This window comes from Bombina bombina, chromosome 6, assembly GCF_027579735.1.
Source record: "Bombina bombina isolate aBomBom1 chromosome 6, aBomBom1.pri, whole genome shotgun sequence".
Lineage (NCBI taxonomy): Eukaryota > Metazoa > Chordata > Amphibia > Anura > Bombinatoridae > Bombina > Bombina bombina.
Genome location: NC_069504.1, coordinates 811,645,257 through 811,657,445, shown reverse-complemented (window position 1 = coordinate 811,657,445; position 12,189 = coordinate 811,645,257).

Genomic DNA, 12,189 nt, shown 5'->3' with positions numbered 1-12,189 from the left:
GACAGCTGGCCAGATGCGCTCTGTGTAAAAAACAGACCCGCTCAGAAGAGCACAGAGAGCGGGTCTGGAAAACAGTATTTTTTTCTTAAAATTCACAGGGAATATTAGGTTTTATAAAGCTGCTGCTAATATAATGTTATATAATTCTGCACTATGTGCAGAATTATATAACATTATTTTTTAGGTTTACTGGCCCTTTAAGCAACTTTCTAATTTACTCCTTTTATCAATTTTTCTTTTCTTGGTCCAAGACACTGGACAGCACTTTTTTATTGGTGGATGAATTTATCCATCAATCAGCAAGGACAACCCAGGTTGTTCACCAAAAATGGACTGGCATCTAAACTTACTTTCTTGCATTTCAAATAAAGATACCAAGAGAATAAATAACATTTGATAAAAGGAGTAAATTAGAAAGATGCTTAAAATTGCATGCTCTATCTGAATCACAAAAGAAAAATGTTGGGTTCAGTGTCCCTTTAAGAAAATACCAAAAAGACTTTGATGGAGTTTAATAACCATTATGCCTAAACAAGCTGGCCAGATGTGCTCTGTGTAAAAAACAGACCCGCTCAGAAGAGCACAGAGAGCGGGTCTGGAAAAACAGTATTTTTTCATAAAAATTCACAGGGAATATTAGGTTTTATAAAGCTGCTGCTAATATAATGTTATATAATTCTGCACTATGTGCAGAATTATATAACATTATTTTTTAGGTTTACTGGCCCTTTAAAATTGCATGCTCTATCTGAATCACAAAAGAAAAAAATTGGGTTCAGTGTCCCTTTAAGGTATTTTCTTTGTTTATTCTTTTGTAGGAGAGAAAGCCTTTGTACCGAGTCCTGAGATACTTCCCAAAGCATATATAGTAAATGAGCTATTCGTGTCTATCTTCTGGGTTTTCTCTATTGTAACTGAACTAGTCAAAGGAAATATGAGTCCAGATATAAGCTTGTTGTCTTTTTTTCGTCTACTTCTTCCTTTTTTGTTTTTAAAAAACAGTTTTCCCTTATCCTATATTATAAAAGGCCAGGTATGTTTGTCCGATGCAGTAATACGCAGTAGAGACTGCAGCGCAAGACAAACATACCTGGTCGTAAGGAAGGATCAGTCAGTGACTGCACACGAGACTGGGCAAGACTTCAAAAGATTGTGAGGATCAGACAGCAGAGAAGGAGGGGGGCGAGAGGGGGGTGGGAGCGGGCATGGGAGGGGGCGAGAGTGGGTGGGACCGCTGCACTGCAGAAAAAAAAATGTTGAGAGCAGTAGGGAAGGGTAAGGAGGGAGGGAGAGGGGATCCAAGTGGATGGGGACTTTGGCCCGTGTACACGGGCTTTAGGACTGGTTTTGAAATAAACTATTTGTAGGTTTCAATTGTGGTATTCAACATGTTCTTTTCTTTTTAACTGCAACATGGCAACCCCAAAACACAAAATGCTAATACGTATGAGAAAATGATCGCCAGCCTACATAACTAATGATAGTGTTTCTAGGTACTGATGTGTTTCCCAACTGGCTAGGAGAGTTGTAAGTTGTTTTTGTTGCACTTGTTCTATTACATATTATTATAAGTAAAATATAGAGGAACACAGGCTGGAACTCTTCTGTCTCAGATATAGTTGTAATGGACTCCCTCTTAAATTTGAGGACTTTTATGGATATTAACAAAAATGCTTTTTTGAGTAAGCAACAAGCTAACAACATTTTCTATGGTTCTTTAACAGCTTTCTCCTCAGGGCCTTTTAAGTGGGAGCACCAACCGGCTATTTTTACTGACCAACCAATATTAAAGCTATAATTAGTTAATATTGTTTTTAATATTTTCAGCATTGAACCTCTTTTACATTCGAATTTGTCTATTACCCAGCAGGGCCGTCTTTAATATTGATTGGACCCTGGGCAAACATTTTCTTGCCCCCCCCCCCCCCCATGCAATTTGTTCTCCACCCCAACATCACAAAAAAAACAAATTTTTATTTTTAATACAACTAGGCTATAATGTGTACATTAAAAAAGCAGCATTTGTTGAGAAAATAATTCCATACGTTTATGTTAGAAATTCAAAGCAAAAAACCCAACTTGGGTTGGGTCTTATTTCTAGTGAGTGTAAAGAAACGCGAGCTCTGTCAACCATACTTGTGTGCATGGGCTGGCTGCATACAAATTAAAGGATCCACCACATCCACTGTGGATGTGGTGGATCCTTTTATTATTTATTATTATTATTATTATCGGTTATTTGTAGAGCGCCAACAGATTCCGCAGATTCCTTTAATTTGTATGCAGCCAGTGATGTAATTTAGATTTTAATGGCATTGGCTATTTGACTGCTCTAAAAAGGTTTTGTTTTGTGGATGATCCACAAAGCAAAACCTTTAAGCAGCCAAATAGCCAATGCCATTAAAAACAAAATTACATCACTGGTGATGTTTTTGCTCACCAGACAACACCTCTGTGGGACTGTGACCACTGACCGGCCTAGCCTCACTGCTGCAGACTGCAGGGCTAGCCTACTGCTTGCCTCCCGAGTCCCTCAGCTCGCTCAGTCCGCTGCTTCCCTCTGTCACTATTCCCACGCACGCGGCTGTGTGCATAGGATGCTGGGACTGGGAGGGACTCACTCTGGGAGGAAGTGATAAGTGAGTGTCAGGGCACCGACGGGGAGCGCCAAGTGGGAGACTGTGTCACACACAGACTGTGTCACATGACGCCCCTGTTCCTTCCACCCCTAGCCAGCGGCTCATTTTACAGTGTTAAGAGGCCCAGTCCGCCCCTGCTAAGCGGGCTCAAGGGGCAGCTGCTTTGGGTCCCATAACAAAGACTGGGCCCAGGGCATCTGCCCCTTTTGCCCGTGTTAAAGACGGCCCTGTTTCCCATAATATTTAAACGGCCACTCTTGGGCCATGTTCATTAAGGATATAAGTAGGTGGGAGTAGTAATATCAAATTTACAGGGATAAGGGATATATTTTTGGAGTAGCAGAGGCAAACAATAGTGTACTAGAACTGGTTGTAGGTGATATATAGGTTAGATAGAGACCATTTTTGGATTTGAATAGTGGTTAGTGAAAAAATATATTTTTACGATTTTCAAAGTCAGTTTATAGTTTGTTGCGTCTGTGGTATAAATAAATAGGTTGCAGGATACATTTTCCTATGTTTGCAAGGTTAACTGTGGAGGAGGGGGATATGGAGCTAGTAGTGAGGAATTAGGGATCATGTTTGGATATGAGTAGAAAGAGAAACTGCAACATTAGCAACATTAGCTAATATGAGGCTGTCACCTTCAGTCATGGATTATTTGCAAAATGTGAAGTAACACAATTACTAGTTCTAGTTGAGATTGTGAGGGAGATATGCTACTGCTAGATGGCTATCTTAAGGGATATAGAGACATAGATATTAAGTTGCTGAGTAGTGCAGGAGAATAATTGTAAGAGTAATGTGGACTATCTGTATATAAATATTTACGTTAAGATAATGAAAAATAATCTATAGGCAGTGCCAACTACATCCTCTGAAGAGCTTAGGCATTGATCCACGTTTACTCCTTAACATATTAGTCAGCCACATGGGCCCTATACTCTGCGGCAGAATGCGTAAGGTTCCAGTATTAAGTTAGGTATAAGATATAACTATCACAATAAAATGCCTTGTACTGCCAGTTTTAGAGTGATATAGGTATATTATGTCTACCTCAAACCCTTGAACAGTAGCCAGATAATTTTATATCTTAGGTTGGGTTATATAAGACATAGCCATTTATCATCTCCCTTTAAGCTTAACTATATATCACATGTCAGAATTCAGATTCTGTCCTTGAGAATTATCTGTGGGAATACAATTGCTAAGCCATCTAGCAGACATTGAGTCAATTAACAAGAACTCCATAGAAAAAAAATGTATATTATGAAACTAATAAAATATACATAAACATTTAATCTCTTATTGCTGTAATATCTAAGAGATAAACCATATACCTCATCAAAAAATGGTGTAACAAAACATAGAGGCTATTTATTCGATGTTTATGTAGACTACATAACACAGCAAATCTAATAACCTAAAAAAAATAATAAACATTGTGAGTGGGCAGTCTTAGAAAGTAAATTAGGAAAGTCTCCCAGAGACTCTGTAAATGTATCTCTCACTCCTTTTTGGCACCTACCCAATTCCAAATCCACCTGAACGAGGTGGTTGAATGAGAAGACTACCTGTCATACCGCTTATGTTTTGTCCCCAGCTAGTCAATGTAGGACTATGAGGTGTAGGCTGAGGGTTAGTCTCTGAGACGATCTTTGCATAGATCTCTGTCCTTATTGCCTCAAAAGCTGTAGCATGCTTAGGTAAAGTCACTAGATTGGTTGTCTGAGTTACTATTAGCCCTTCCAAGATGCAGGTATCATTCTCTGAGAGCTCAGGACCGTCTGACCCAAAAGGCAGCATAGGAAGCGCAGATAGGATCAAAAAGAGCTTCTATTTCTGCGGTTAGGGTCTTAAAATGTTCCTTAATGTCGGTGCACAAATCGGTGAGTATGAGCTCAATCCTAGTCTCCATGTTCAAACTAGGGAGGGTGTCAGTCTATTAGGCTCCGGATCAGTGCTCGAGGTATAGGGTATGGAGTGGAAATCTTTTGCCGCTATGTTGAGCCGTTCTCTGGTCTAATGCAGCATAATTGGGGTGTAGGTGAACTGCGATTCAGTCATGGCCCGCCTTTCTCCGATGTTGGAGCTCTGCAGAAGTAGTGCTGTACCTCAGTTTTTATGCAGTGAGATGATGTTGTGTCGTCGTTTCCCTCAATAAGTGGAACTGGTACATCAAAGGCAAAAGTTCTCTATATCTCCACAATCCTTACGGATTAAGTAGCTCCTTGTCGCTAGGAAGTGTCCTTTGTGGTCGTTCTCACTTTTGCTATTAGGTCTCCTCACGAGCTGAAAGATGGCTTTACTCGCCGATGTCCCTTAATCTTCGGGCTTCTTATGTAGGATCTATGAGCTAGTAGGCACCCTGTGACTACAGATTAGGCTGAGCTGAACGGCCAAATATACAGTTATTTGTAATATATAGCCGGAGCTATGGCAGTGTGCGACCGTTCAGTCTCAGAGCTTGCTCCACCCCCCCCCAATTGTTTTTATTATTTGTTGCTCAAATAATAATTTAATCAATTTGTGCTAAATTATGTAATTAATTTGTGCATTGGATAGCTTAAGAAACATTTATAAATGACAATATTTTTTATAATATTTCAAACTAGTACACTGTTCCCATCCAGCGACTTCATAATAACACCCGGCTAGCAAGATTTTATGAGGAGAACACTGTTGATGTATTGTGGTACAATTATAACACCAGAGTGTCTGTTAAACATCAATGTAAACCTGTCTTCTGAATAAAAACAAAAAGTTACAAAAAAATGATATTCTTTATCTGAACCATGAAATAAAAATGTGTTTTTTTTATGTCCCTTGAAGAGTATGAGATTGTAATATAAAATGTTTACATGACCATTATAATTCCATAATGCACAATAAAAAGACAATGCAATAGCACTTATTCTGAACCTTAAACTATCAGTAGATTATTTTTTTGAAATTTTAAAGATTGCTTCTATTTCCCTTCATGCAACAGCCATCAGCCAATTACAGACTCATATAGGTCAACACTGTAAACTCTTGCACATGCTCAGTAGCAGCTGGTACCTCAGAAAGTGTGCATATTAAAAGGCAGAGCACCAATTGATAATGGAAGTCAATGGGAAAGTTGTTTAAAACTGCATGTTTTATCGGAACCATAAACGTTTCATTTGAATTTTTAGCATCCCTTTAACCCCTTATGGACTCAGAATTTTCCCAGTTTCAGTGCTTAAATGACACAAGCAATTCGTTTTATCTAAATTGCCCGCTCTCTTGTTAAAGGGACATTAAACTGCTGGGTACAACTCTGGAACGGAACAATTGTTGTTCTAGGCCCCCCAGCCCCTAACCTTCCTCCTAATCCTCCCCACACTCAGCCCCTAACCTCCCCCTTAATCCCCCCTTGCAGCCTAGTCTGCAGTTTAGTAGCCTTGCAAGATTTTTTCTTCTCCCTGCCACTGATCCCCAGCAGATGATATGGCCTGCAGCGGCCCATCAGCCCTGAAAAGCTAGACAGGTGAACATCCTTTTATAGGAACAATGCGCTTTCACAGATCTGCTTTATGACAGCTCACATAATATAGAGCGGAAGTGTTGTATTTTTGCAGGGTTTTTTTTGCCCAGTTTAAAAGTTACATAACAAATATAAGCTCCAAGATGGCGGCTCCCAGTGTGAAGATGCAGAGCTATACTAACTAATACTTGTAAAGGGTTAAAATAAGGGATTGAGGTATGCAGAAATAGCGTGACGACAGAGTGCCAAAAGAGGAGAAAAAGACACACTAACTGAACACATGGGTGAGCCAATGACAAGCGGTATATATATGCAGCCACCAATCAGCTGCTAGAACCTAGGTTCTTTGCTGCTCCTGAGCTTACCTAGATAAACCTTTCAGCAAAGGATAACAAGAGAAGGAAACCAATTTAAAAAATAGAAGTAAATTGGAAAGTTGTTTAAAATCATATGCTCTGTCTAAATCATGAATGTCTAATTATCACTTTACTGTCCCTTTAAGGGGTTCATTTTTTTCTGTGGTTTGTTTCCACCCGTGAAAAGGTGACAGATTTTGATTGGAGTAAGTGACGGCGTTGCCTGGAGCTCATTCTAGCTAACGACTGTAAACTTTAGCTTTTACTTTTTACACTAGATATTTAGTGCCTCCTAAACTGTGAGTTGCCTTGATCTTGAGTTATTATCCATTTGGGTAAATAATACTTCACTATGAGGCACCCCTTGTTTTGTGTTTGACTTCTAGATTGAGATTTTGGGACCATTGCATGGATGGGTTCAAGAGGAACAGCCCTTTTGCGATATTCAACTCACTATTCTAATTTTAACTGATACATAAACTTTGGCAGAGGCTGCTACAAATAAAGTACTAATTGTATTTCATTGTAATTATATATTTACTTGTTTTTATATAAATATAGTGGGATCTCTAGTGTTTGTTACTTTATTAATAATAACTCTGAAAATTGCTGGTTTTCTTAATACCAGTGAGCTTCTATTAAGTAATGAGCGCTGCAATATTTTAACCTAATGTTTCCCCTTATCTATCTTTCCTACTGAGGACAATTAGGGACAAATATAAAATAGGTAATAAAAGACACTGTCCAAACAAGGCTGTGGAACATAGGATTACAGGTGGCCCTCGGTTTACAACGGTTCAATTTACACCGTTTCAGAATAACAACCTTTTTTTCCAGTCATGTGACTGCTTTGAAAAGCATTGAGAAGCAGTGCATTTATTAAAATAGCCAGTAGTTGTAGCTGTCCACTTGTGTTTCAGCAAAGCCAAGCAAGCTGAAATTACTCAGTTTAACCAGACCTGAGCTATCGAGCAGATTTCAAAGGAATAAGATCTTCCTGTCTATAAATCATTCCAGATTGGAATGCATAGAAAGAACTGTTTGCAGAAAAATGCAAGTGAAGTCTGTGTTGTGTGATTATTTTATTAGGTTTATAATGCTGTTTAGCATTTAAAGTCTTCATTTCAAAGCTTTAAAAATAATATATTAGGTGTTACATATGACAATTTTGAGAGGGGCCTGGAACCTAACTCCCTCACTTCCCATTGACTTACATTATAAACTGGGTTTCAATTTACAACGGTTTCGATTTACAACCATTCCTTTTGGAACCTAACCCCGGCGTAAACTGAGGGCTACCTGTTTATATATTTTGCACAAAGACAGATAAATAGAAAAACAAAATGTATGCTTACCTGATAAATTATTTTCTTTCCTGGCATAGAGAGTCCACAAATCCATTCAATTACTAGTGGGATATTCTTTTCTGGCCAGCAGGAGGAGGCAAAGAGCACCCCAGCAGAGCTGTTAAGTGTCACTTCCCTTACCCATAACCCCCAGTCATGCGGCCAAAGGAAAATGGAAAAAGAAGATAACACAAGGGTATAGAGGTGCCTGAGGTTTAGAAAATGACCAAAAGCTGTCTTGATTCATAAGGGCGGGTCGTGGACTCTCCATGCCAGGAAAGAAAAGAATTTATCAGGTAAGCATAAATGTTGTTTTCTTTCCAATGGTATGGAGAGTCCACAAATCCATTCAATTACTATTGGGAACCAATACCCAAGCTAGAGGACACAGAATGGAAGGGAGTGAGAACAAGAAAGGCCGACCTAAACAGAAGGCTCTACTAATAATGTTCCTCCCAAAAGAAACCTCAGCCGAGGCAAAAAACCATAGATGGTGGATTTTTAAAAAATTTTTTTTTAAATATGTAACCAGGACCAAGAGACTACTCTGCAGATCTGATCCATAGAGGTCTCAGCTTGAAAGGCCCAGAAAGAAGAGACAGTCCTAGTGGAAAGAACTGTATTCCAACTGTCTCAAAAAACAAATAACACTTCTCAAGAGAAGTGGCCTTCTGACCCTTACGAAAATCAGAGATAAGGCAGAAGATAGATGAAAATCTCTAGATGCCTGCAGAAAGAACTGCAGAGCACGCACAATATCAGAATATGCAACAAGCGTTCCTACCGAGAGGAAGGATTATGACAGAATGAAGGAACAACAAATCCTGATAGATATTGTGGTCTGACACTACCTTAGGAAGAAATCCCAAATTGGCACAAAAAGACTGCCTACCCGCATGAAAGATTAGGAAGGAGAATACTACTGCAGAGCCGAAAGCTCAAAGACTCAACGAGCATAAAAAGAGCAAAAAGAAATCAAAACTTTCCGGGATAACAGATCAATATCCACAGAATGCATAGGCTCAAACGGAGCCTGCAGTAGAACTTTAAGGACAAGTAGCTGGCTTCATTAGAAAACCTTCCTCTTGCTAAGCAGCAAGCTAAATATCCGGCTACTACAGCTGCCTGTTCCGAGAAATCAAAATCTCAGACAATAATCCCCTAATAAGAGACTAACATAATACATTAATAAAGTGAAAACATAAAACACACTTTTAATTGTAAATAAGAGGTATAAACCTGCTAGACAGCGGAGCTAACCATTCGGCTACAACAGCTGCCTATCTAGAGATCAAAAACTCAACCAATTATACCTTATATTAGAGACTATTCAAAATACATTGACAGGCAGGTGAATATAAAACACCTGATAGTGTAAATAAAGAAACATAAACTTGAATATGATAAAGTATCAAGATTATGAACCTGAGAAAACAAACATGAAAAAGCTACATGATGTCAAAATAAAAACTCCATCAGAGTAAGGAGATGGGTAACAAAATTAAAGGATTAAGAAAATAGGTGTATTTCAAAGCACCACAAGATGGCGCCAAACACCAAGAAATTGATCTTAAAGGGACATGAAACCCAAATATTTTCTTTCGTGATTTAGAAAGAGCATGCAATTTTAAACAACTTTCTAATTTACTTCTATTATCTAATTTGCTTCACTCTTTTGATATTCCTTGCTGGAAAGCATATCTAGATAGGCTCAGTAGCTTCTGATTGGTGGCTGCACACAGATGCCTCTTGTGATTGGCTCACCCATGTGCATTGCTATTTCTTCAGCAAAGGATATCTAAAGAATTAAGCAAATTAGATTATAGAAGTAAATTGGAATGTTGTTTAAAAACACAATTTATGCTTACCTGATAAATGTATTTCTCTTGTGGTGTATCCAGTCCACGGATCATCCATTACTTGTGAGATATTCTCATTCCCAACAGGAAGTTGCAAGAGGACACCCACAGCAGAGCTGTTATATAGCTCCTCCCCTAACTGCCATATCCAGTCATTCGACCGAAAACACGCAGAGAAAGGAGAAACCATAGGGTGCAGTGGTGACTGTAGTTTAAATGAAAAAATTACCTGCCTTAAAATGACAGGGCGGGCCGTGGACTGGATACACCACAAGAGAAATAAATTTATCAGGTAAGCATAAATTGTGTTTTCTCTTGTAAGGTGTATCCAGTCCACGGACCATCCATTACTTGTGGGATATCAATACCAAAGCTAAAGTACACGGATGAAGGGAGGGACAAGGCAGGTACTTAAACGGAAGGTACCACTGCCTGTAAAACCTTTCTCCCAAAAATAGCCTCCGAAGAAGCAAAAGTATCAAATTTGTAGAATTTTGAAAAAGTATGAAGCGAAGACCAAGTCACCGCCTTGCAAATCTGTTCAACAGAAGCCTCATTTTTAAAGGCCCAAGTGGAAGCCACAGCTCTAGTAGAATGAGCTGTAATCCTTTCGGGAGGCTGCTGTCCAGCAGTCTCATAGGCTAAGCGGATTATGCTTCTTAGCCAAAAAGAAAGAGAGGTTGCCGAAGCCTTTTGACCTCTCCTCTGACCAGAGTAGACCACAAACAAAGCAGATGTTTGACGAAAATCTTTAGTAGCTTTTAAGTAAAACTTTAAAGCACGAACCACGTCCAGATTGTGTAATAGACGTTCCTTCTTTGAAGAAGGATTAGGACACAAGGATGGAACAACAATCTCTTGATTGAATTCTTGTTAGATACCACCTTAGGTAAAAACCCAGGTTTGGTACGCAGGACTACCTTATCCGAATGGAAATCAGATAAGGAGAATCACATTGTAAGGCAGATAACTCGGAGACTCTACGAGCCGAGGAAATAGCTACCAAAAAAAAAAAAACTTTCCAAGATAAAAGTTTGATATCTATGGAATGAAGAGGTTCAAATGGAACTCCTTGAAGAACCTTAAGAACCAAATTTAAGCTCCATGGCGGAGCAACAGGTTTAAACACAGGCTTGATTCTAACTAAAGCCTGACAAAATGCCTGAACGTCTGGAACATCTGCCAGACGCTTGTGCAAAAGAATAGACAGCGCAGAAATCTGTCCCTTTAAGGAACTAGCTGACAATCCTTTTTCCAAACCTTCTTGGAGAAAGGATAATATCCTGGGAATCCTGACTTTACTCCAAGAGTAACCCTTGGATTCACACCAATAAAGATATTTACGCCATATCTTATGATAAATTTTCCTGGTGACAGGCTTTCGTGCCTGTATTAAGGTATCAATGACTGACTCGGAGAAGCCACGCTTTGATAAAATCAAGCGTTCAATCTCCATGCAGTCAGTCTCAGAGAAATTAGATTTGGATGGTGGAAAGGACCCTGAAGTAGAAGGTCCTGTCTCAGAGGCAGAGTCCATGGTGGAAAGGATGACATGTCCACTAGATCTGCATACCAGGTCCTGCGTGGCCACGCAGGCGCTATTAAAATCACTGATGCTCTCTAGACATGTGCACCGCTAAAAAATTTGGTTCGTTTTCGGTTCGGATCGATTCGGACTTTTAGAATTTCGTTTCGGATCGAATCTGATTCGGCAAAATTTGAATAAATTCGTTTCGGATTTATTCGGATCCGAATAAATTCGTTTCGGATTTATTCGGATTCGGCTGAATTCGGTTCTATTCCGTTCCGAAATTCGGTATGTTTTTAGTACACTAACACCCATTTAGTACACTAAGTCACTAACACCCATAAACTACCTATGAACCACTAAACCGAGGCCCCCCCACATCGCAAACCCTATAATAACATTATTTAACCCCTAATCTGCCGATCGGATATCGCCGCTGCCTACATTATAGCTATTAACCCCTAATCTGCTGTCCCTAACACCGCCGACCCCTACATTATAGTTATTAACCCCTAATCTGCCTCCCCCAACGTCGCCGCAATCTAACTATAAGTATTAACCCCTAATCTGCCGACCCGATATCGCCGCCGCCTACATTATAGCTATTAACCCCTAATCTGCTGTCCCTAACACCGCCGACCCCTACATTATAGTTATTAACCCCTAATCTGCCTCCCCCCAACGTCGCCGCAATCTAACTACAAGTATTAACCCCTAATCTGCCGACCGCAAATCGCCGCCACTATAATAAATGTATTAACCCCTAAACCGCCGCACTCCCGCCTCGCAAACACTATAATACATTTTATTAACCCCTAATCTGCCCTCCCTAACATCGCCGCCACCTACCTACAATTATTAACCCCTAATCTCCCGCCCCCATCGTCGCCGCTACTATAATAAGGTTATTAACCCCTAAACCTAAATCTAACCCTAACACTAACACCCCCTAA